Here is a 22,500-nt window from a genome sequence, read left to right as displayed (position 1 = left end):
TGTGTGTGTAGTGTGTGTGTATGGTGTGTGTAGTGTGTGTGTGTGTAGTGTGTGTGTAGTGTGTGTGTAGTGTGTGTGTGTAGTGTGTGTGTACAGTGTGTGTGTACAGTGTGTGTGTAGTGTGTGTGTGTGTATGGTGTGTGTGTGTGTGTGTATGGTGTGTGTGTGTGTATGGTGTGTGTGTGTGTGTGTGTGTGCATGTGTGTGTGTGTGCATGTGTGTGTGTGTGTATGGTGTGTGTGTGTGTGTATGGTGTGTGTGTGTGTATGGTGTGTATGTGTGTATGGTGTGTGTGTGTGTATGGTGTGTGTGTGTGTGTGTGTATGGTGTGTGTGTGTGTGTGTATGGTGTGTGTGTGTGTGTATGGTGTGTGTGTGTGTATGGTGTGTGTGTGTGTATGGTGTGTATGGTGTGTGTGTGTGTGTGTGTGTGTGTGTGTGTATGGTGTGTGTGTGTATGACACAATCGATTATGAACGAGTGAAAAAAAATGTCATCCGAATGAATTTTCATCAAACCGGTTGGTTGTGAAGATAGGAAGCAAAGATTGGTTTGTTGATGGTGTAGTGAACGATGTATTACAATATTTCACTTCCGATCAGAATTTCTGATCGCTCAAACGATTTTTCACTAGAAATTGGATGTTTAGTGGCCACCTTTATATAGAGGCAGGGCCGGATTTACCATAAGTCAGAGTAGGCACATGCCTACAGGCGTCTGGTGATGGGAAGGCGGTTCACTGCTGTCCCCAAGCACCTCCTCCCTATGCAGAGTCCTGAGCAGAGTGTAAATGGGAGGTTACTCACCCAGCTCTCTGCATTCCACTGACCAGAATCTCCCTTCAGTGACGGCCAATACTGAGAGTAGTCACATAAATAGCTGCAAACAACTATATAAACATACAACAAACACTTCAATACAACAACGCATCTCCCAGCTGCAAAGCATAACATTTATGTATATAAATATATAAATGCCGCCATCACACCAAACGGCTTGACCGATTTGAACAAACTTGGTATACAGATCCCTGACTACCTGGGATGATATGTTCTGGGGCTCTCGCGGCCCCCCTGCACACGTGGGCGGAGCTACAAACAGCCAATCAGATTTCACCCATTCATGTCAATGGAAAAAATGTAAAAGGCTGCCATTCTCACAGTAATAAAGCCAGAGTCCCCACACTTGGCACAGGTGGTCACTTGGGGACCGAGGTTACAAATCCAGGAAAAGTGGGCGGAGCATAAAACAGCCAATCAAATTTCAGCCATTCACTTTCAATGGGAAAATGTAAAGTGCAGCCATTCTTAGACTGTTAATCGCTGCGGCGAGGGACATGCTGGGAGCTTGGGGCTGGACGAAGCCCCGGGTAAGTAGCACTTATTTTCATTTAAAAAGCCTGATAACTCCTTTAATATTCAGGAAAGTGGGTGGAGCCTACAACAGCCAATCAACATTCACCTGTTGATTTTCAAGGGGAATATTTAAACTGCTGCCATTCTTACACTGTTAATGGCAGAGGCTTCAAACTTGCTACAGTCGGTCATTGGGTGACTGAGGCCCAAATTCACTAAAGGGGCGGGGCCACGAACAGCCAATCAGATTTCCTTGGTGGATAAACTGCTTCCATTCACACATTTTGATGCCAGGAACCTGAAAGCTCACAAACTTGGACATTGAGTGACTGTGTGTCCAGGTTACACAAAGTGGGCGGAGCCAACCAACACCAAATACAAACTCGGGCAACGCCAGGTCTTCAGCTAGTATACATCCTGCATATATGTGAGGGATGAGAATATAATATAATATATATATATAGATAGATAGATAGATAGATAGATAGATAGATAGATAGATAGAGATATAGATAGATACAGACATATAACACTCATTTAAACTGCTCATGTTGAAGGCATACCAACTTCACAGCCATCTGCATCTATAATTCTAAATTAAAATCATTCAACCACCAGCTAAACCAGCTCTACCAATACAACAACCATCAAAGCACATTGGCCTGGAGCACACCAAAACCCGCTAGCAGATTTTGAAACGCTTGTTCTTATTTTTCTGTAGCATTTCACCTAGCATTTTGCGGTTTTGTGTAGCGGTTTTGGTGTAGTAGATTTCATGTGTTGTTACAGTAAAGCTGTTACTGAACAGCTTCTGTAACAAAAACGCCTGCAAAACCGCTCTGAACTGCCGTTTTTCAGAGCGGTTTGCGTTTTTCCTATACTTAACATTGAGGCAGAAACGCATCCGAAATCCAAAATCTGCAGCAGCCCGGGAGTATGCGTTTCTGCAGAACGCCTCCCGCTCTGGTGTGCACCACCCAGGGCTGTGGAGTCGGAGTCGTGGAGTCGGGCAATTTTGGGTGCCTGGAGTCGGAGAAAAATGCACCGACTCCGACTCCTAATGAATTTGTAACTGTAATTATAATAGAAAATATGATAAAATGTTCTATTTCTCAGATAATAGTCATTAAAAATAATGTATATATACAGTATATATACAGTAATAGCTGTGCTTAGTCCACAAAAATGAAATAAACCAATCAAAATTAGTTACTTGTGCTGCTTCAATAAAGCAGTCCCCGTATTTTTAAGGTCAGATATACAGATCTGATTGTGACTGTATATATGATGTGTACACAGGAATCTCTTATATATACTAAATAACATCTATGCTGTAAGAATAAAGCCTGATGTGTAGCTGTGTCACTAATAGAGATGGTCAATGAGATGGAAATAATTCTGCATTGATGCTGATTTATGCAAATGTATGCACTCCCTTTGCTGATGAAATCAAATAATTTGATATGTTGTTAAAATTTGGTTTGGTGGCTACAAATTAAAGGGTACCTGAGAAGGATGAAAAGTAAAGTTTTATACATACCTGGGGCTTCCTCCAGCCCCCTTCAGTCTAATCAGTCCCTCGCTGTCCTCCACCACCCAGATCTTCTGCTATGAGTCCTGGTAATTCAGCCAGTCAGCGCTGTCCGGCCGCATGCCGCTCCCACAGCCAGGAACATTCTGCACCTGCGCAATAGTGCTGCGCAGGTGTAGTACGCTCCTGGCGGCGGAGTGTTTGCATGCGCACTATACCAGACTGGCTCAAGTACCTGGACTCATAGCAGAAGATCCAGGTGGTGGAGGAGGACAACGAGGGACTGATTATCCTGAAGGCGGCTGGAGGAAGCCCCAGGTATGTATAAAACTTTAATTTCATCTGTCTCAGGTTTACTTTGTTACACAGTAGTACTATACTCCAGGGCTGTGGAGTCGGTCCAAAAATCCACCGACTCCGACTCCTCAGTTTAGGATTCCACCGACTCCGACTCCGACTCCGACTCCTCTAATTTGCATATTACAATTTTGTTGATTAAAAGTATGTAACATGAAATTCGTCTCTTAACTGCCAACGCTTAGGTATTTTACAAGACAACTGAAGTGAGAAGGATATGTAGACTACTATATTTATTCCCTTTAGACTAAAACTAGTCCTTGGTAAGAGTACTTGTAAAAGGTACAAACCGGAACAAAGAACATCTATCAGGCCCTAGGCAATGTAAGTGTGGGTACATGTAAGAATGATGTGCAGGTACTCTGCAGGGGAATGAGGAGATTCTTCCTCTATTACACATTCTTCATGCACAATATGAACAAGGTTTATGGGTGACAGACAACACCTCTGTGTTCAATGTGCACAGCATTCTCAGTGGATTCCCTGCAGCTCTGTGGGGAGTGCATATGTAGAGTATAGTACTACTGTGTAACAAAGTAAACCTGAAACAGATGAAATTAAAGTTTTATACATACCTGGGGCTTCCTCCAGCCGCCTTCAGGATAATCAGTCCCTCGTTGTCCTCCTCCACCACCTGGATCTTCTGCTATGAGTCCAGGTACTTGAGCCAGTCGGGCGTAGTGCGCATGCACACACTCCGCCGCCAGGAGCATACTACACCTGTGCAGCACTATTGCGCAGGTGCAGAATGTTCCTGGCTGTGGGAGCGGCATGCGGCCGGACAGCGCTGACTGGCTGAATTACCAGGACTCATAGCAGAAGATCCGGGTGGTGGAGGACAGCGAGGGACTGATTAGCCTGAAGGGGGCTGGAGGAAGTCCCAGGTATGTATAAAACTTTACTTTTCATCCGTCTCAGGTACCCTTTAATTTGTAGTCACCAAACCAAATTTTAACAACATATCAAATTATTTGATTTCATGAGCAAAGGGAATGCATACATTTGCATAAATCAGCATCAATGCAGAATTATTTCCATCTCATTGACCATCTCTATTAGTGACACAGCTACACATCAGGCTTTATTCTTACAGCATAGATGTTATTTAGTATATATAAGAGATTCCTGTGTACACATCATATACAGTGGTGTGAAAAACTATTTGCCCCCTTCCTGATTTCTTATTCTTTTGCATGTTTGTCACACTTAAATGTTTCTGTTCATCAAAAACCGTTAACCATTAGTTAAAGATAACATAATTGAACACAAAATGCAGTTTTAAATGATGGTTTTTATTATTTAGTGAGAAAAAAAACTCAAAACCTACATGGCCCTGTGTGAAAAAGAAATTGCCCCCTGAACCTAATAACTGGTTGGGCCACCCTTAGCAGCTATAACTGCAATCAAGCGTTTGCGATAACTTGCAACAAGTCTTTTACAGCACTCTGGAGGAATTTTGGCCCACTCATCTTTGCAGAATTGTTGTAATTCAGCTTTATTTGAGGGTTTTCTAGCATGAACTGCCTTTTTAAGGTCATGCCACAACATCTCAATAGGATTCAGGTCAGGGCTTTGACTAGGCCACTCCAAAGTCTTCATTTTGTTTTTCTTCAGCCATTCAGAGGTGGATTTGCTGGTGTCTTTTGGGTCATTGTCCTGCTGCAGCACCCAAGATTGCTTCAGCTTGAGTTGACGAACAGATGGCCGGACATTCTCCTTCAGGATTTTTTGGTAGACAGTAGAATTCATGGTTCCATCTATCACAGCAAGCCTTCCAGGTCCTGAAGCAGCAAAACAACCCCAGCCCATCACACTACCACCACCATATTTTACTGTTGGTATGATGTTCTTTTGCTGAAATGCTGTGTTACTTCTACGACAGGTTTAACAGGACACGCACCTTCCAAAAAGTTCAACTTTTGTCTCGGCGGTCCACAAGGTATTTTCCCACAAGTCTTGGCAATCATTGAGATTTTTTTTAGCAAAATTGAGACGAGCCTTAATGTTCTTTTTGCTTAAAAGTGGTTTGCGCCTTGCATATCTGCCATGCAGGCCATTTTTGCCCAGTCTCTTTCTTATGGTGGAGTTGTGAACACTGACCTTAATTGAGGCAAGTGAGGCCTGCAGTTCTTTAGATGTTGTCCTGGGGTCTTTTGTGGCCTCTCGGATGAGTTTTCTCTGCGCTCTTGGGGTAATTTTGGTCGGCCGGCCACTCCTGGGAAGGTTCATCACTGTTCCATGTTTTTGCCATTTGTGGATAATGGCTCTCACTGTGGTTCGCTGGAGTCCCAAAGCTTTAGAAATGGCTTTATAACCTTTACCAGACTGATAGATCTCAATTACAGTACTTTTGTTCTCATTTGTTCCTGAATTTCTTTGGATCTTGGCATGATGTCTAGCTTTTGAGGTGCTTTTGGTCTACTTCTCTGTGTCAGATAGCTCCTATTTAAGTGATTTCTTGATTGAAACAGGTGTGGCAGTAATCAGGCCTGGGGGTGACTACAGAAATTGAACTCAGGTGTGATAAACCACAGTTAAGTTATTTTTTAACAAGGGGGGCAATCACTTTTTCACACAGGGTCATGTAGGTTTGGAGTTTTTTTTTTCTCACTAAATAATAAAAACCATCATTTAAAACTGCATTCTGTGTTCATTTATGTTATCTTTGACTAATAGTTAACGGTTTTTGATGAGCAGAAACATTTAAGTGTGACAAACATGCAAAAGAATAAGAAATCAGGAAGGGGGCAAATAGTTTTTCACACCACTGTATACAGTCACAATCAGATATGTATATCTGACCTTAAAAATACGGGGACTGCTTTATTGAAGCAGCACAAGTAACTAATTTTGATTGGTTTATTTCATTTTTGTGGAGTAAGCACAGCTATTACTGTATATATACTGTATATATACATTATTTTTAATGACTATTATCTGAGAAATAGAACATTTTATCATATTTTCTATTTTAATTACAGTTACAAATTCATTAGGAGTCGGAGTCGGAGTCGGTGCATTTTTTCCCGACTCCGACTCCAGGCACCCAAAATTGCCCGACTCCACGACTCCGACTCCACAGCCCTGCTATACTCTACATATGCACTCCCCACAGAGCTGCAGGGAATACACTGAGAATGCTGTGCACATTGAACACAGAGGTGTTGTCTGTCACCCATAAACCTTGTTCAGATTGTGCATGAAGAATGTGTAATAGAGGAAGAATCTCCTCATTCTCCTGCAGAGTACCTGCACATCACTCTTACATGTACCCACAGTCACATGTCTAGGGCCTGATCCATGTTCAGATTGTGCATGAAGAATGTGTAATAGAGGAAGAATCTCCTCATTCCCCTGCAGAGTACCTGCACATCACTCTTACATGTACCCACAGTTACATTGCCTAGGGCCTGATAGATGTTCTTTGTTCCGGTTTGTACCTTTTACAAGTACTCTTACCAAGGACTAGTTTTAGTCTAAAGGGAATAAATATAGTAGTCTACATATCCTTCTCACTTCAGTTGTCTTGTAAAATTCCTAAGCGTTGGCAGTTAAGAGACGAATTTCATGTTACATACTTTTAATCAACAAAATTGTAATATGCAAATTAGAGGAGTCGGAGTCGAGGTCGGAGTCGGTGGAATCCTAAACTGAGGAGTCGGAGTCGGTGGATTTTTGGACCGACTCCACAGCCCTGGCACCACCCCATTGAAATACATTCCCCAAGCGGATCCGCAGCCGCAAGCGGATCGCAAAACGCTGCCGAACCGCTCTGGTGTGCACTAGGCCAGGCATGGGCAAACTTGGCCCTCCAGCTGTTAAGGAACTACAAGTCCCACAATGCATTGCAGGAGTCTGACAGCCACAGTCATGACTCATAAAGGCAAATGCATTGTGGGACTTGTAGTTCCGTAACAGCTGGAGGGCCGAGTTTGCCCATGCCTGCACTAGGCCATAGAAAAGAGAAAGAAGATGCAGCAAATGTACATGAGCCAATATCTGTGTCATCACGTCTATAGACTGCCTACGCATGGATTCTGTACAATGAATATTGATCTGCACTCACCCATAGAGCTAGCAATTATATGTTACCCTCATAGACTCCTCATACAAAGACTACAGGATGTACAGTGCATCCGGATAGTATTCACAGCACTTTGTCCACATGATGTCACAGCCTTATCTCAATAAGGATTACATACATTTGTTCCTCAGGATTCTACACAACACCCCATAATGACAACGTGGAAAAAGTTTACTTGAGGTTTTGGCAAATTTATTAAAAATAAAAAAAGTTGAGAAATCACCTGTACATAAGTATTCACAGCCTTTGCCATGAAGCAGAAAATTGAGCTCAGCTGCCTCCTCTTTCCCTGATCATCCTTGTGATGTTTCTGCAGATTGATTGGAGCCCACCTGGGGTAAGTTCAGCTGATTGGACAGGCTTTGGAACGGCACACACCTGTCTATATACGGTCCCACAGCTGACAATTCATGGCAGAGCACAAACCAAGCATGAAGTCAGAGGAACTGTCTGTAGACCTCTGAGACAGGATTGTCTCCAGGCACGAGTCTGGGGAAGGTTCCAGAAACATTTCTGCTGCTTTGAAGGTCCCAATGAGCAGAGTGGCCTCCATCATGTGTAAGTGGAAGACGTTCAAAACCAGCAGGGCTCTTCCTAGAGCTGGCCGGCCATCTAAAGTGAGAGATCGGGGGAGAAGGGCCTTAACAACTGTAATGTGAGGTGTATGGAGGCTGCCATATTTATTTTCTTTTAAGCAATACCAGTTACCTGGCTAACCTGCTGATCCCCTGCCTCTAATACTTTAAGCCAGAGCCCCTGAACAAGCTTGTTTCTGGTGTGTGAATCAGACACTACTGAAGCCAAACAGACTAGCAGGGCTACCAGGCAACTGGTATTGTTTAACAGGAAATAAACATGGCAGCCTCCATATTCTTCTCACTACAATTGTCTATCCCTACAGTGAAGCATGGTGGTGGAACCAGGCACTGCTCATCACCAGGCCAATACCATCCCTACAGTGAAGCATGGTGGTGAAACCAGGCACCGCTCATCACCAGGCCAATACCCTCCCTACAGTGAAGCATGGTGGTGGAACCAGGCACCGCTCATCACCAGGCCAATACCATCCCTACAGTGAAGCATGGTGGTGGAACCAGGCACCGCTCCTCACCAGGCCAATACCATCCCTACAGTGAAGCATGGTGGTGGAACCAGGCACCGCTCATCACCACGCCAATACCATCCCTACAGTGAAGCATGGTGGAGAAACCAGGCACTGCTCATCACCAGGCCAATACCCTCCCTACAGTGAAGCATGGTGGTGGAACCAGGCACTGCTCATCACCAGGCCAATACCCTCCCTACAGTGAAGCATGGTGGTGGAACCAGGCACTGCTCATCACCAGGCCAATACCCTCCCTACAGTGAAGCATGGTGGTGGAACCAGGCACCGCTCATCACCAGGCCAATACCCTCCCTACAGTGAAGCATGGTGGTGGAACCAGGCACCGCTCATCACCAGGCCAATACCATCACTACAGTGAAGCATGGTGGTGGAACCAGGCACCGCTCATCACCACGCCAATACCATCCCTACAGTGAAGCATGGTGGTGGAACCAGGCACCGCTCATCACCAGGCCAATACCCTCCCTACAGTGAAGCATGGTGGTGGAACCAGGCACCGCTCATCACCAGGCCAATACCATCCCTACAGTGAAGCATGGTGGTGGAACCAGGCAACGCTCATCACCACGCCAATACCATCCCTACAGTGAAGCATGGTGGTGGAACCAGGCACCGCTCATCACCAGGCCAATACCCTCCCTACAGTGAAGCATGGTGGTGGAACCAGGCACCGCTCATCACCACGCCAATACCATCCCTACAGTGAAGCATGGTGGTGGAACCAGGCACCGCTCATCACCAGGCCAATACCCTCCCTACAGTGAAGCATGGTGGAGAAACCAGGCACTGCTCCTCACCAGGCCAATACCATCCCTACAGTGAAGCATGGTGGTGGAACCAGGCACCGCTCATCACCACGCCAATTTCATCCCTACAGTAAAGCATGGTGGTGGAACCAGGCACCGCTCATCACCAGGCCAATACCATCCCTACAGTGAAGCATGGTGGTGGCAGCATCATCACCAGGCCAATAGTATCCCTACAGTGAAGCATGGTGGTGGAACCAGGCACCGCTCATCACCACGCCAATACCATCCCTACAGTGAAGCATGGTGGTGGCAGCATCATCACCAGGCCAATAGTATCCCTACAGTGAAGCATGGTGGTGGCAGCATCATCACCACGCCAATACCATCCCTACAGTGAAGCATGGTGGTGGCAGCATCATCACCAGGCCAATAGTATCCCTACAGTGAAGCATGGTGGTGGCAGCATCATCACCAGGCCAATACCATCCCTACAGTGAAGCATGGTGGTGGCAACATCATGCTGTGGGGAACTGGGAAACTAGTCAGGATGAAGGGAAAGATGACTGCAGCGATGTACAGAGACATCCTGGATGAACACAGCTCCAGAGCGCTCTTGTACTCAGACTGGGGGTTGGTTCATCTTTCAGCAGGACAACCACTCTAATACACAGCCAGGATATCACAGGAGTGACTTCAGGACAACTCTGTTTGTCATTGAGTGGCCAGCCAGAGCCCAGACTTGAATCCCATTGAGATCATAAAATGGCTGAGCACTGAGGCTTCCCGTCCCATCTAATGGAGCTTGAGGGGAGCCGCACAGAGGGGACCGGGGGAGCCGCACAGAGGGGACCGGGGGAGCCTGGCCAAGGATAGGTGAGCCAAGCTTGTGGTATCAGATTCAGGAAGACTTCAGGCTGCCACAGGTGTCTGGACTGAGCATTGAGCCAAGGCTGGGAGTATGGATATATTACATATTATATACAGATGTATTACATATTAAATATTATATACAAATATATTACATATTATATACGGCTGTACAGTACTGGTCACTGCTCGGGTGTTTTTTATATTTAATAAATTTGCCAAAACCTCAAGTAAACTTTTTCCCAGATGCACTGAATGGAGATATATAGATATATATAGATATATATGGTATGCAGGGTACAGGGTATATATTGGGGGTATGCAGGTTGTATGAGGTATGCAGGGTACAGTGCATATATGGGAGGTATGTATGGAGCATGTAGGGTACAGGGTTTACATTGGGGGTATATATGTGGCATGCAGGGTACAGGGTATATATAGGGGTGTATAAAGTATATACAGGAGGTGCGCAAGGCAGGCAGAGTACAGGGTGTACACTGGGGTATATATGCGGCATGCAGGGTACAGGGTGTACATTGGGAGGTATGTATAGGGCATGCAGGGTACAGGGTATATATTGGGGCATATATGGGGTATGCAGGGTACAGGGTGTATATAGGGGTGTATAAAGTATACACAGGAGGTGCGCAAGGCAGGCAGAGTACAGAGTATATATTGGGGGTATATATGGGGCATGCAGGGTACAGGGTGTACATAGGGAGGTATGTATGCGGCATGCAGGGTGCGGGGTACACACATATATACTGAGGGGTACATAACACACACGGGAGGAGCGCAGGACGGACAGGCTGCGGCGGGGTGACCCGCAGTCCGGGGGATGCTGCGCCCGCGGGGGGGCGGGGCCTGGGGCGCCCCGGGGGGTGTCGGGGGTCTCGGGCGGCACCCACCTGCACGGGGCGGACACCCCGGGCTCCAGGGCCGGACAGCAGGAGAAGCTCCGGCGGAGACACTGGCATCAGCGAGCAGCAGCAGCAGCAGGCCGCGCGGGGCGTGACGGGAAGTGTAGTGCCAGCTCCGCACCGCCCACCGCTGCCAGCACCCCGCCCACACTACAACTCCCAGCCTGCCCCGCGCCGCCCCTCTCCGCTCTCTCTGCTGCGCTTCTGCTGCTGGACGCGGGGGGAGCCCGAGAGCCGGAGAGAGAAAGCTGCGCGATCCCCGGAGCGGGGGGACCCCGAGACCAGAGACACCCCAATACTGACCCACAGGGGGAGCCAGAGAGAGGGAGAGCTGCGCGATCACCGGAGCGGGGGGACCCCGAGACCAGAGGGAACCCTAATACCAGAGACACCCCAATACTGACACGCAGGAGGACCCCCAATACCAGAGACCCCCGAGACCAGAGGGGGGACCCCGAGACCAGAGACACCCCAATACCAGAGGCAACCCAATACTGACCCACAGGGGGAGCCAGAGACACCCCTAATACCAGAGACACCCCAATACTGAGCCACAGGGGGAGCCAGAGAGAGAGGGAGAGCTGCGCGATCACCGGAGCGGGGGGGGGGGGGGGGACCCCGAGACCAGAGGGGGGACCCAGAGACCAGAGGGACCCCAATACTGACCCACAGGGGGAGCCAGAGAGAGGGAGAGCTGCGCGATCACCGGAGCGGGGGGACCCCGAGACCAGAGGGGACCCCAATACTGACCCACAGGGGGAGCCAGAGACACCCCAATACTGACCCACAGGGGGAGCCAGAGAGAGAGAGAGCTGCGCGATCACCGGAGCGGGGGACCCCGAGACCAGAGGGAACCCTAATACCAGAGACACCCCAATACTGACACGCAGGAGGACCCCCAATACCAGAGACCCCCGAGACCAGAGGGAACCCTAATACTGACACTCAGGGGGACCCCGAGACCAGAGACACCTCAATATCAAGACATGGTGGACCCCCAATAATAACAGCTGTGTACCCCAATACTGACATAGCCGCCAATGCCAAAGACCCCAGTATCAGGACATGGGGACCCCAATTACAGCTGTGTACCCCGATACTGACATAGCCGCCAATGCCAGAGACCCCAGTATCAGGACATGGGGACCCCAATTACAGCTGTGTACCCCGATACTGACATAGCCGCCAATGCCAGAGACCCCAGTATCAGGACATGGGGACCCCAATTACAGCTGTGTACCCCGATACTGACATAGCCGCCAATGCCAGAGACCCCAGTATCAGGACATGGGGACCCCAATTACAGCTGTGTACCCCGATACCTGCCATCATTCAGCTCACCCTGCGCCCCAACTCACCCCCGGCAGTATAATACGTATACATCCATCTCTCTCTTCAAAACCCTCCAAAAAGGAATACAGTCATAGAGTAACTGCAACATACCAGGGCCTGGACCAGTGACAGCAATTAAGATGACTCTCTTGCCCAAAATCTTGCACTATTTCTGTCCCCACCCTGTCCCCATAACTAGAAAAAACAGATATTTCTCTTCACCTGAGTTCAAAAGCGACCTGGGATAAAATGTGCAGCTCTGGTACTATGCAAGAAACGAGGAGGTATGTGTCTCCCCAATTTCTGCACATTCTACCTGGCCTCCTGGCCTCTCAGTTGGCGTTCCTCTCGAGGACCTTCTCTGGAGATAACTTTCCACTCTGGATACATCTGGAGATTGGAAGGGTATGCTATGGGCACAGCAGTGGGAAAGCAATACTGTGCGGACATAGCACTCCCTTGTCATTTGGAAGAGAGTTTGCTTCAGATATGGTCTGCAGTCCTGACCTTCCCTTCATTGAGTTCCTGCAGAATCCTGGCTTCCCAGAGGGATGGAACAGTCCTGCAGAATCCTGGCTTCCCAGAGGGATGGAACAGTCCTGCAGAATCCTGGCTTCCCAGAGGGATGGAACAGTCCTGCAGAATCCTGGCTTCCCAGAGGGATGGAACAGTCCTGCAGAATCCTGGCTTCCCAGAGGGATGGAACAGTCCTGCAGAATCCTGGCTTCCCAGAGGGATGGAACAGTCCTGCAGAATCCTGGCTTCCCAGAGGGATGGAACAGTCCTGCAGAATCCTGGCTTCCCAGAGGGATGGAACAGTCCTGCAGAATCCTGGCTTCCCAGAGGGATGGAACAGTCCTGCAGAATCCTGGCTTCCCAGAGGGATGGAACAGTCCTGCAGAATCCTGGCTTCCCAGAGGGATGGAATGTTTTGGCGTTTCAGTGCTGAGCCTTGAACAACAATCACTACTCTTAGGCCTTGTTCACGTCATAAATTGTGCGTGATTTTTTTCTTGTTAGCGCTTCCCGGCGCTTACCTGCGCATTAGGGATTTTATGCTGGCGCTTTCCTAAGCCCTTTTGATGAGCGATTCGTTTTCCACTTCTTGACGTCAGTCAGTCAGTGAACTCTTTCACCCGGAAATGAATAAATACAATAGATTTACTCTAAAAGTGCTGGGGAGATCGCTATACAAAGCACTTTTTCAAGCACTTAGCGATTTCACTACACCTTCCATTGAGCCTCAGGAGATGGTACAGGCAGCGCTTTGGCGAGCGAAAAGCAGTCAAAACGCGCTGATATGAACACTGTCATAAGGAATCATTGCACAAGAGCTTTTAGGGCGATTTTTGAAAATTGCCAGCGCTTAAAAAAACCTGAAAGCGCCCTTAGTGTGAATAAGCCCTTAAACATGTCTTAAGAAATGACAGGATTTGTTCCAAGCAATATGTTATGGACAATTCCTTGTATCAGCCGTCCAGCTCCTCAGAGCCAATCAGTTGTCCCATTCTGTTTCCTCCCCAGCCAGAGTCAACCAGGAAATCAGAATGGCCTCCTCTGAGACTCTGTGTCTGGTGGGCCCTTTCCGTAAAGGAGTATTATCATTCCTCTATTCTATATTGAATGCTGGGCCCTCCAGATGGGTGAAGGATTGTCATGTGACATTGGCTGCTGAGCAGTGGTAGCTTGCATGGGTGAAGGATTGTCATGTGACATTGGCTGCTGAGCAGTGGTAGCTTGCATGGGTGAAGGATTGGCATGTGACATTGGCTGCTGAGCAGTGGTAGCTTGCATGGGTGAAGGATTGTCATGTGACATTGGCTGCTGAGCAGTGGTAGCTTGCATGGGTGAAGGATTGTCATGTGACATTGGCTGCTGAGCAGTGGTAGCTTGCATGGGTGAAGGATTGTCATGTGACATTGGCTGCTGAGCAGTGGTAGCTTGCATGGGGGAAGGATTGTCATGTGACATTGGCTGCTGAGCAGTGGTAGCTTGCATGGGTGAAGGATTGTCATGTGACATTGGCTGCTGAGCAGTGGTAGCTTGCATGGGTGAAGGATTGTCATGTGACATTGGCTGCTGAGCAGTGGTAGCTTGCATGGGTGAAGGATTGGCATGTGACATTGGCCTGCTGAGCAGTGGTAGCTTGCATGGGTGAAGGATTGGCATGTGACATTGGCTGCTGAGCAGTGGTAGCTTGCATGGGTGAAGGATTGTCCTGTGACATTGGCTGCTGAGCAGTGGTAGCTTGCATGGGTGAAGGATTGTCATGTGACATTGGCTGCTGAGCAGTGGCAGCTTGCATTGGTGAAGGATTGGCATGTGACATTGGCTGCTGAGCAGTGGTAGCTTGCATGGGTGAAGGATTGGCATGTGACATTGGCTGCTGAGCAGTGGTAGCTTGCATGGGTGAAGGATTGTCATGTGACATTGGCTGCTGAGCAGTGGTAGCTTGCATGGGTGAAGGATTGTCATGTGACATTGGCCTGCTGAGCAGTGGTAGCTTGCATGGGTGAAGGATTGTCATGTGACATTGGCTGCTGAGCAGTGGTAGCTTGCATGGGTGAAGGATTGTCATGTGACATTGGCTGCTGAGCAGTGGTAGCTTGCATGGGTGAAGGATTGTCATGTGACATTGGCCTGCTGAGCAGTGGTAGCTTGCATGGGTGAAGGATTGTCATGTGACATTGGCTGCTGAGCAGTGGTAGCTTGCATGGGTGAAGGATTGTCATGTGACATTGGCTGCTGAGCAGTGGTAGCTTGCATGGGTGAAGGATTGGCATGTGACATTGGCCTGCTGAGCAGTGGCAGCTTGCACGGGTGAAGGATTGTCATGTGACATTGGCTGCTGAGCAGTGGTAGCTTGCACGGGTGAAGGATTGTCATGTGACATTGGCCTGCTGAGCAGTGGTAGCTTGCGTGGGTGAAGGATTGTCATGTGACATTGGCTGCTGAGCAGTGGTAGCTTGCATTGGTGAAGGATTGGCATGTGACATTGGTTGCTGAGCAGTGGTAGCTTGCACGGGTGAAGGATTGGCATGTGACATTGGCTGCTGAGCAGTGGTAGCTTGCATGGGTGAAGGATTGTCATGTGACATTGGCTGCTGAGCAGTGGTAGCTTGCATGGGTGAAGGATTGTCATGTGACATTGGCTGCTGAGCAGTGGTAGCTTGCATGGGTGAAGGATTGTCATGTGACATTGGCTGCTGAGCAGTGGTAGCTTGCATGGGTGAAGGATTGTCATGTGACATTGGCTGCTGAGCAGTGGTAGCTTGCATGGGTGAAGGATTGGCATGTGACATTGGCTGCTGAGCAGTGGTAGCTTGCATGGGTGAAGGATTGTCATGTGACATTGGCTGCTGAGCAGTGGTAGCTTGCATGGGTGAAGGATTGTCATGTGACATTGGCTGCTGAGCAGTGGTAGCTTGCATGGGTGAAGGATTGTCATGTGACATTGGCCTGCTGAGCAGTGGCAGCTTGCATGGGTGAAGGATTGTCATGTGACATTGGCCTGCTGAGCAGTGGTAGCTTGCATGGGTGAAGGATTGTCATGTGACATTGGCTGCTGAGCAGTGGTAGCTTGCATGGGTGAAGGATTGTCCTGTGACATTGGCTGCTGAGCAGTGGTAGCTTGCATGGGTGAAGGATTGTCATGTGACATTGGCCTGCTGAGCAGTGGTAGCTTGCATGGGTGAAGGATTGTCATGTGACATCGGCCTGCTGAGCAGTGGTAGCTTGCATGGGTGAAGGATTGGCATGTGACATCGGGCTGCTGAGCAGTGGTAGCTTGCATGGGTGAAGGATTGTCATGTGACATCGGGCTGCTGAGCAGTGGCAGCTTGCATGGGTGAAGGATTGTCATGTGACATTGGCTGCTGAGCAGTGGTAGCTTGCATGGGTGAAGGATTGTCATGTGACATTGGCTGCTGAGCAGTGGCAGCTTGCATGGGTGAAGGATTGTCATGTGACATTGCCTGCTGAGCAGTGGCAGCTTGCATGGGTGAAGGATTGTCATGTGACATTGGCCTGCTGAGCAGTGGTAGCTTGCATGGGTGAAGGATTGTCATGTGACATTGGCTGCTGAGCAGTGGTAGCTTACATGGGTGAAGGATTGTCATGTGACATTGGCCTGCTGAGCAGTGGTAGCTTGCATGGGTGAAGGATTGTCATGTGACATTGGCCTGCTGAGCAGTGGCAGCTTGCATGGGTGAAGGATTGTCATGTGACATTGGCCTGCTGAGCAGTGGCAGCTTGCATGGGTGAAGGATTGTCATGTGACATTGGCCTGCTGAGCAGTGGTAGCTTGCATGGGTGAAGGATTGTCATGTGACATTGGCTGCTGAGCAGTGGCAGCTTGCATGGGTGAAGGATTGTCATGTGACATTGGCTGCTGAGCAGTGGCAGCTTGCATGGGTGAAGGATTGTCATGTGACATTGGCTGCTGAGCAGTGGCAGCTTGCATGGGTGAAGGATTGTCATGTGACATTGGCTGCTGAGCAGTGGCAGCTTGCATGGGTGAAGGATTGTCATGTGACATTGGCCTGCTGAGAAGTGGTAGCTTGCATGGGTGAAGGATTGTCATGTGACATTGGCCTGCTGAGCAGTGGTAGCTTGCATGGGGGAAGGATTGTCATGTGACATTGGCCTGCTGAGCAGTGGTAGCTTGCATGGGGGAAGGATTGTCATGTGACATTGGCCTGCTGAGCAGTGGTAGCTTGCATGGGGGAAGGATTGTCATGTGACATTGGCTGCTGAGCAGTGGCAGCTTGCATGGGTGAAGGATTGTCATGTGACATTGGCTGCTGAGCAGTGGTAGCTTGCATGGGTGAAGGATTGTCATCTGACATTGGCTGCTGAGCAGTGGTAGCTTGCATGGGTGAAGGATTGTCATGTGACATTGGCTGCTGAGCAGTGGTAGCTTGCATGGGTGAAGGATTGTCCTGTGACATTGGCTGCTGAGCAGTGGTAGCTTGCATGGGTGAAGGATTGGCATGTGACATTGGCTGCTGAGCAGTGGTAGCTTGCATGGGTGAAGGATTGTCATGTGACATTGGCCTGCTGAGCAGTGGTAGCTTGCATAGGTGAAGGATTGTCATGTGACATTGGCCTGCTGAGCAGTGTCAGCTTGCATGGGTGAAGGATTGTCATGTGACATTGGCTGCTGAGCAGTGGTAGCTTGCATAGGTGAAGGATTGTCATGTGACATTGGCCTGCTGAGCAGTGGTAGCTTGCATGGGTGAAGGGTTGTCATGTGACATTGGCTGCTGAGCAGTGGTAGCTTGCATGGGTGAAGGGTTGTCATGTGACATTGGCCTGCTGAGCAGTGGTAGCTTGCATGGGTGAAGGATTGTCATGTGACATTGGCTGCTGAGCAGTGGCAGCTTGCATGGGTGAAGGATTGTCATGTGACATTGGCTGCTGAGCAGTGGTAGCTTGCATGGGTGAAGGATTGTCATGTGACATTGGCCTGCTGAGCAGTGGTAGCTTGCATGGGTGAAGGATTGGCATGTGACATTGGCTGCTGAGCAGTGGTAGCTTGCATGGCTGAAGGATTGGCATGTGACATTGGCTGCTGAGCAGTGGTAGCTTGCATGGGTGAAGGATTGTCATGTGACATTGGCCTGCTGAGCAGTGGTAGCTTGCATGGGTGAAGGATTGTCATGTGACATTGGCCTGCTGAGCAGTGGTAGCTTGCATGGGTGAAGGATTGTCATGTGACATTGGCCTGCTGAGCAGTGGTAGCTTGCATGGGTGAAGGATTGTCATGTGACATTGGCCTGCTGAGCAGTGGTAGCTTGCATGGGTGAAGGATTGTCATGTGACATTGGCCTGCTGAGCAGTGGCAGCTTGCATGGGTGAAGGATTGTCATGTGACATTGGCCTGCTGAGCAGTGGCAGCTTGCATGGGTGAAGGATTGTCATGTGACATTGGCCTGCTGAGCAGTGGTAGCTTGCATGGGTGAAGGGTTGTCATGTGACATTGGCTGCTGAGCAGTGGTAGCTTGCATGGGTGAAGGATTGTCATGTGACATTGGCCTGCTGAGCAGTGGTAGCTTGCATGGGTGAAGGATTGTCATGTGACATTGGCTGCTGAGCAGTGGTAGCTTGCAGGTCACCAGTATGCAGGTATCTGTATGACATCTGCATAGATCCTACATGGTGCCTGACAGACGACATCAGATCTCCGCATACAAACCCATTACCTGCTCCTGGGGGGGCCAGAACACTGGTACTATGTACTACACTTGGTGAAATTGTCCAGAGTTTGGCGTAGGGGTTTGGGGGGAATGTGTGTGGTAGTGTGGGGGGGGGGTCTGTGTATGGTTGTAGGGGGGGTCTGTGTGTGGTAGTATAGGGGGGTCTGTGTGTGTGGTGGTATAGGGGATCTTTGTGTGGTAGTGGGGTGGTCTGTATGTGGTAGTGTAGCAGTGTTGAGGGGTGTGTGTGTGGTAGGGTAGGGGGGGGGGTCAGTGCGTGTTGGGGGGTCTGTGTGTGGTAGTGTGGTTGGCCTGAGTGTGGGAGGGTGTCTGTGTGTGGTAGTGTGGTGGGTCTGTGTGTGGGGATTGATGTCTGTGTGTGGGGGGGTGCTGTACTGTGGCTAGCACATCACACCAGCAGCAGCAGTCACACTGTCAGGAACACGCTGCAGCTGTAGGAGGGGTTAGCGAGCGTCAGGAAAGCGCCAGGCATAGGCGCTGCGTGTTTAGAAGTCTGACCCTGAAATGCTGCGTTATTCCGCTCGCTGAACACAATGGCGGTGCGTAACGCCTGAGTAAGCTGATCCCGCGGATCCAGCGAGTGCTGCGACACTCATTATCCTGCTAGGAAAGCAGCAGAACGCAGACGCCGGGGCGAATAGTCCCTATTTATCTGCTCAGGGCGTTTCCACTAGGTGTGAATCTGTGCGAATTCAGCACCGCCTGGAGCTGCTATCAGCCTGTTTACATGATGTGAAAAGCACAGAACAAGCGCTGACGCCAGGCTGACTGTGTTCTGGCCGTTGCGTGCTGTAATGTGCGTGCGTTTTCGCGTTTTCGCACGCGTCTTTGCATACGCTATCAATAATGACAATAGGACTTCTCGTAGAAAAACAGACCTAGTAAAAGATGATGTGAATTGCAGGTGAATTTCCATGTTAAACTGCCTATACAGTGTGCCTATGCCAATTTCATGCTTCAAATGGAAACGCAGCCAAAGTCAGCCGCGCTGCTCTGTCCAGCCACAAGTTACGGTACACCCTTGTGCCGCCCATTCCGATGTGAGCATCACATGGATTACGTTATCTGCAGTGTATGGAATGTGCGTTCCATAACTATTGATTATGCTAGAAAAGAAGGGGCGTGGTTTTCACATGCGCGGCATGCATTGCATTATGCAAGTCACGGCTACTTCCTGTGAACTTTAAGCCACGCCTCCTTGTGATGGATTCACCTGCGCCAGATGCGCTCATTGCGCACAGAGTACCCCTTTAACTTTTTAGCTTTGCTTAAAACCAGCGTTTCTTTCCTCCCAGGCCTCTGCTCCCTAGGAAGTGAGTGTTTCTTCTTCTGCTGTAGAGAGCGCCATAAATCCATGACTTCTTCTCAATGGGTCTGGTCTCTCCAAGTAATGACTCCCCTTACATTCTTTTGGGTCTGCCTCAAAGGGAACCAGATCACCTCTCAGAATTCCCTCGCTGTGGAAAGTTACTTTCCTCTACACTTCCTGTCAGGGAAAGATGGAATCCATTGTCCTCTGATTCTACTCTGCTGTACGTAATTCCACATGATGTCATAATTCGGGGAATATTTAGGAACCGCATGGGCGCAGCTGCTCCTGGTTCCCAATGCATTATAGGCCAAGGGCAAGAGGTGAATGTTTCTTCTAGCTGGTCCACAGCCTGAGATATCGGTCCCCTAGACAGGGAAGCTGGTAAAACAGGCATGATTGGTACCTACGTTTTCAGCGTATAATGACAGAGTCTAAAATGTTAGTTTTTATATCATATACTGAATATCCAAAGAGTTGTGGCGTAATCTGACAAAATGCCGAAACTCTCCCCCTAAGGCCAGGGGCTGGTCTCAGCCGGAGGTCAGATTGCTTGGGATGGGGATCATCTCTCTATAACCACTTCGCATCCAGACCTTTTTTCCCACTTATGGACCAGAACAGTTTTAACAGTTTAGCTATGTCCTTATTTAATCAGAAATAACTTTATCCCTACTTATGACACAAACATTAAATATATATTGTTTGTTTCAAGACAAACTAGGCTTCCGTTGTATGCCATTTTTTCCCCTCGAACAATTTTTTTTTCTAGGAATTTTAATGGAAAAAGAAAGAAAAAAATAAAAAAAAACATTTATTTCTTAGTTTTACCAATTCCAATTTAAAAATAAAAAGTGCTACTGTAGATAAAAAAACACAAATTTTGTTTGGCTATTCCTACCGCTTATCACAAAACTTAGATTATGTTCCTGTCACAATTTATGGTGAAGATATTTGATAATTTGATATTTGATAATGCCACAGAGTGTATTTTTCACTATGAACTGAGAAAATAAAAGTTTTATTGGTAAAAATCAATCTCATTAGCTCAGGGAACATATATTCCCGTTCACCAATTAGTGCTGCATCAGATAGTACTAGAGGTGTGCACAGGAGCAAGCCCAATCCTGCACAGCACTGCTTCTGCTACAAGACGTATATCTACTGACCTGTGGCTTAGATGAAGTCCCAGAGGACGTATATCTACTGACCTGTGGATAAAGTGTATAAGACCCACCCCTAGCAGATAGAGGGTTAAATATGTGGACACAAAGGCTGTGGAGGGTCATTGCACTCCTATCCATAGACCATCCAGGATCTGGGCTTTGTATGGACTATTATATATCGCCTGTTTTGGACTTACAATCCCAAAGGACACGGTAATTCTACTGCTGAGATGAGATCCAGTTATTTTCACATTTATTCCCTTTATTTTGCTATATCAATCTGTTCATTTGTTAGATACTTTTTAACATTTTCTGTATTCAGTTTTATGCATTATTACAAAATAAACGATTAACAATCGTTTGTCTCAGCGCTTGTTCTGAATATCGCTGCAGAGAGTCCCGCTTTTCGGTGAGGACGTTACCACAACTGTTTTTATTGGTATTGTTATATTTTTCTGTCTTTAGAAAGGTTGTTGCAATAACCCTCCTTCCTACAGGACTAGCTAGAGTTAGATTTGTGTACTCGCATGCTAATGCAAATTGGTGGCAGCAACCTGATCTCTATAGGAGATCGTAGATTGTACCAATTGTATGTACAACTGAAATTGTATTGTGTGTGGACTCACCAACCAATCCAAAAGGTTACTTTGCCCGCAGTGCTGACTGCCTTCAGGATTCCCTCAGGATCTGAGGCTGATTGGTAAGCTGCGGCAAAGGGAACAGGAAGTGGAGGGTGACGTCACCCTCCTCACGTACCTGTGTTATATGATGTATCTGTGTAATATATGAGATATACAGGGTGAGGGAGCAGACCACAGGTACAGTGCCTGTGCGCTATCCATTATTCTATACATTATAGAACGATCTCCTCCTTCCGTGTCCCCTCCCCTCCCTGTAGAGTGCCCTCCCCCCTTGTATATCATACTGGATTGTACATCCTATGCAGAGTAATGTGACCTGTATTATCAGTGTATGATCTGGCATTGTATTACTACCTGTATTGTGTTGTTGGTCACCCATTATCATTGTCTGTAATCCTATGTATTGTACAGCGCTGCATAATATGTTGCTGCTATATAAATCTATATATATAAAATCGGATGTATGTGTGTGTGTGTGTGTATATATATAGTGTGTGTGTGTATATAAAGTGTGTGTGTGTGTGTATATATTTATATAGTGTGTGTGTATAGTGTGTGTGTGTGTGTGTGTGTGTATAGTGTGTGTGTGTGTGTGTGTGTGTGTGTATATATAGTGTGTGTGTGTATATAAAGTGTATGTGTGTGTATATATTTATATAGTGTGTGTGTATAGTGTGTGTGTGTGTGTGTGTGTGTGTACAGTGTGTGTATAGTGTGTGTGTGTATATAGTGTGTGTGTGTGTACGTGTGTGTGTGTATATATTTATATAGTGTGTGTGTATACTGTGTGTATAGTGTGTGTGTGTGTGTGTACAGTGTGTGTGTGTGTATGTGTGTATATATGTA

General features: G+C 48.0%; 1 protein-coding gene across 4 annotated transcripts in view; it reads right to left on the bottom strand.

Annotated features, from left to right (window-relative positions):
- Nucleotides 1-22,500, bottom strand: part of BCORL1 (BCL6 corepressor like 1) — a 203,831-nt gene that overhangs the window by 167,374 nt on the left and 13,957 nt on the right. For 2 of the 4 annotated variants that reach the window (XM_068249974.1, XM_068249977.1), the window contains exon 1: nt 10,977-11,073. The exons of the other annotated variants lie outside the window; for them this stretch is intronic. The gene's annotated coding sequence lies outside the window, so the exon portion shown is untranslated. Of the gene's footprint in view, nt 1-10,976; nt 11,074-22,500 lie in introns of those variants that run through there. 4 annotated transcript variants of the gene reach the window in all.

Source organism: Hyperolius riggenbachi, chromosome 8 (assembly GCF_040937935.1).
Source record: "Hyperolius riggenbachi isolate aHypRig1 chromosome 8, aHypRig1.pri, whole genome shotgun sequence".
NCBI classification, from domain to species: domain Eukaryota; kingdom Metazoa; phylum Chordata; class Amphibia; order Anura; family Hyperoliidae; genus Hyperolius; species Hyperolius riggenbachi.
Note: the sequence above shows the minus strand (reverse complement) of the source record. Positions and strands in the feature narration are given on the sequence as shown.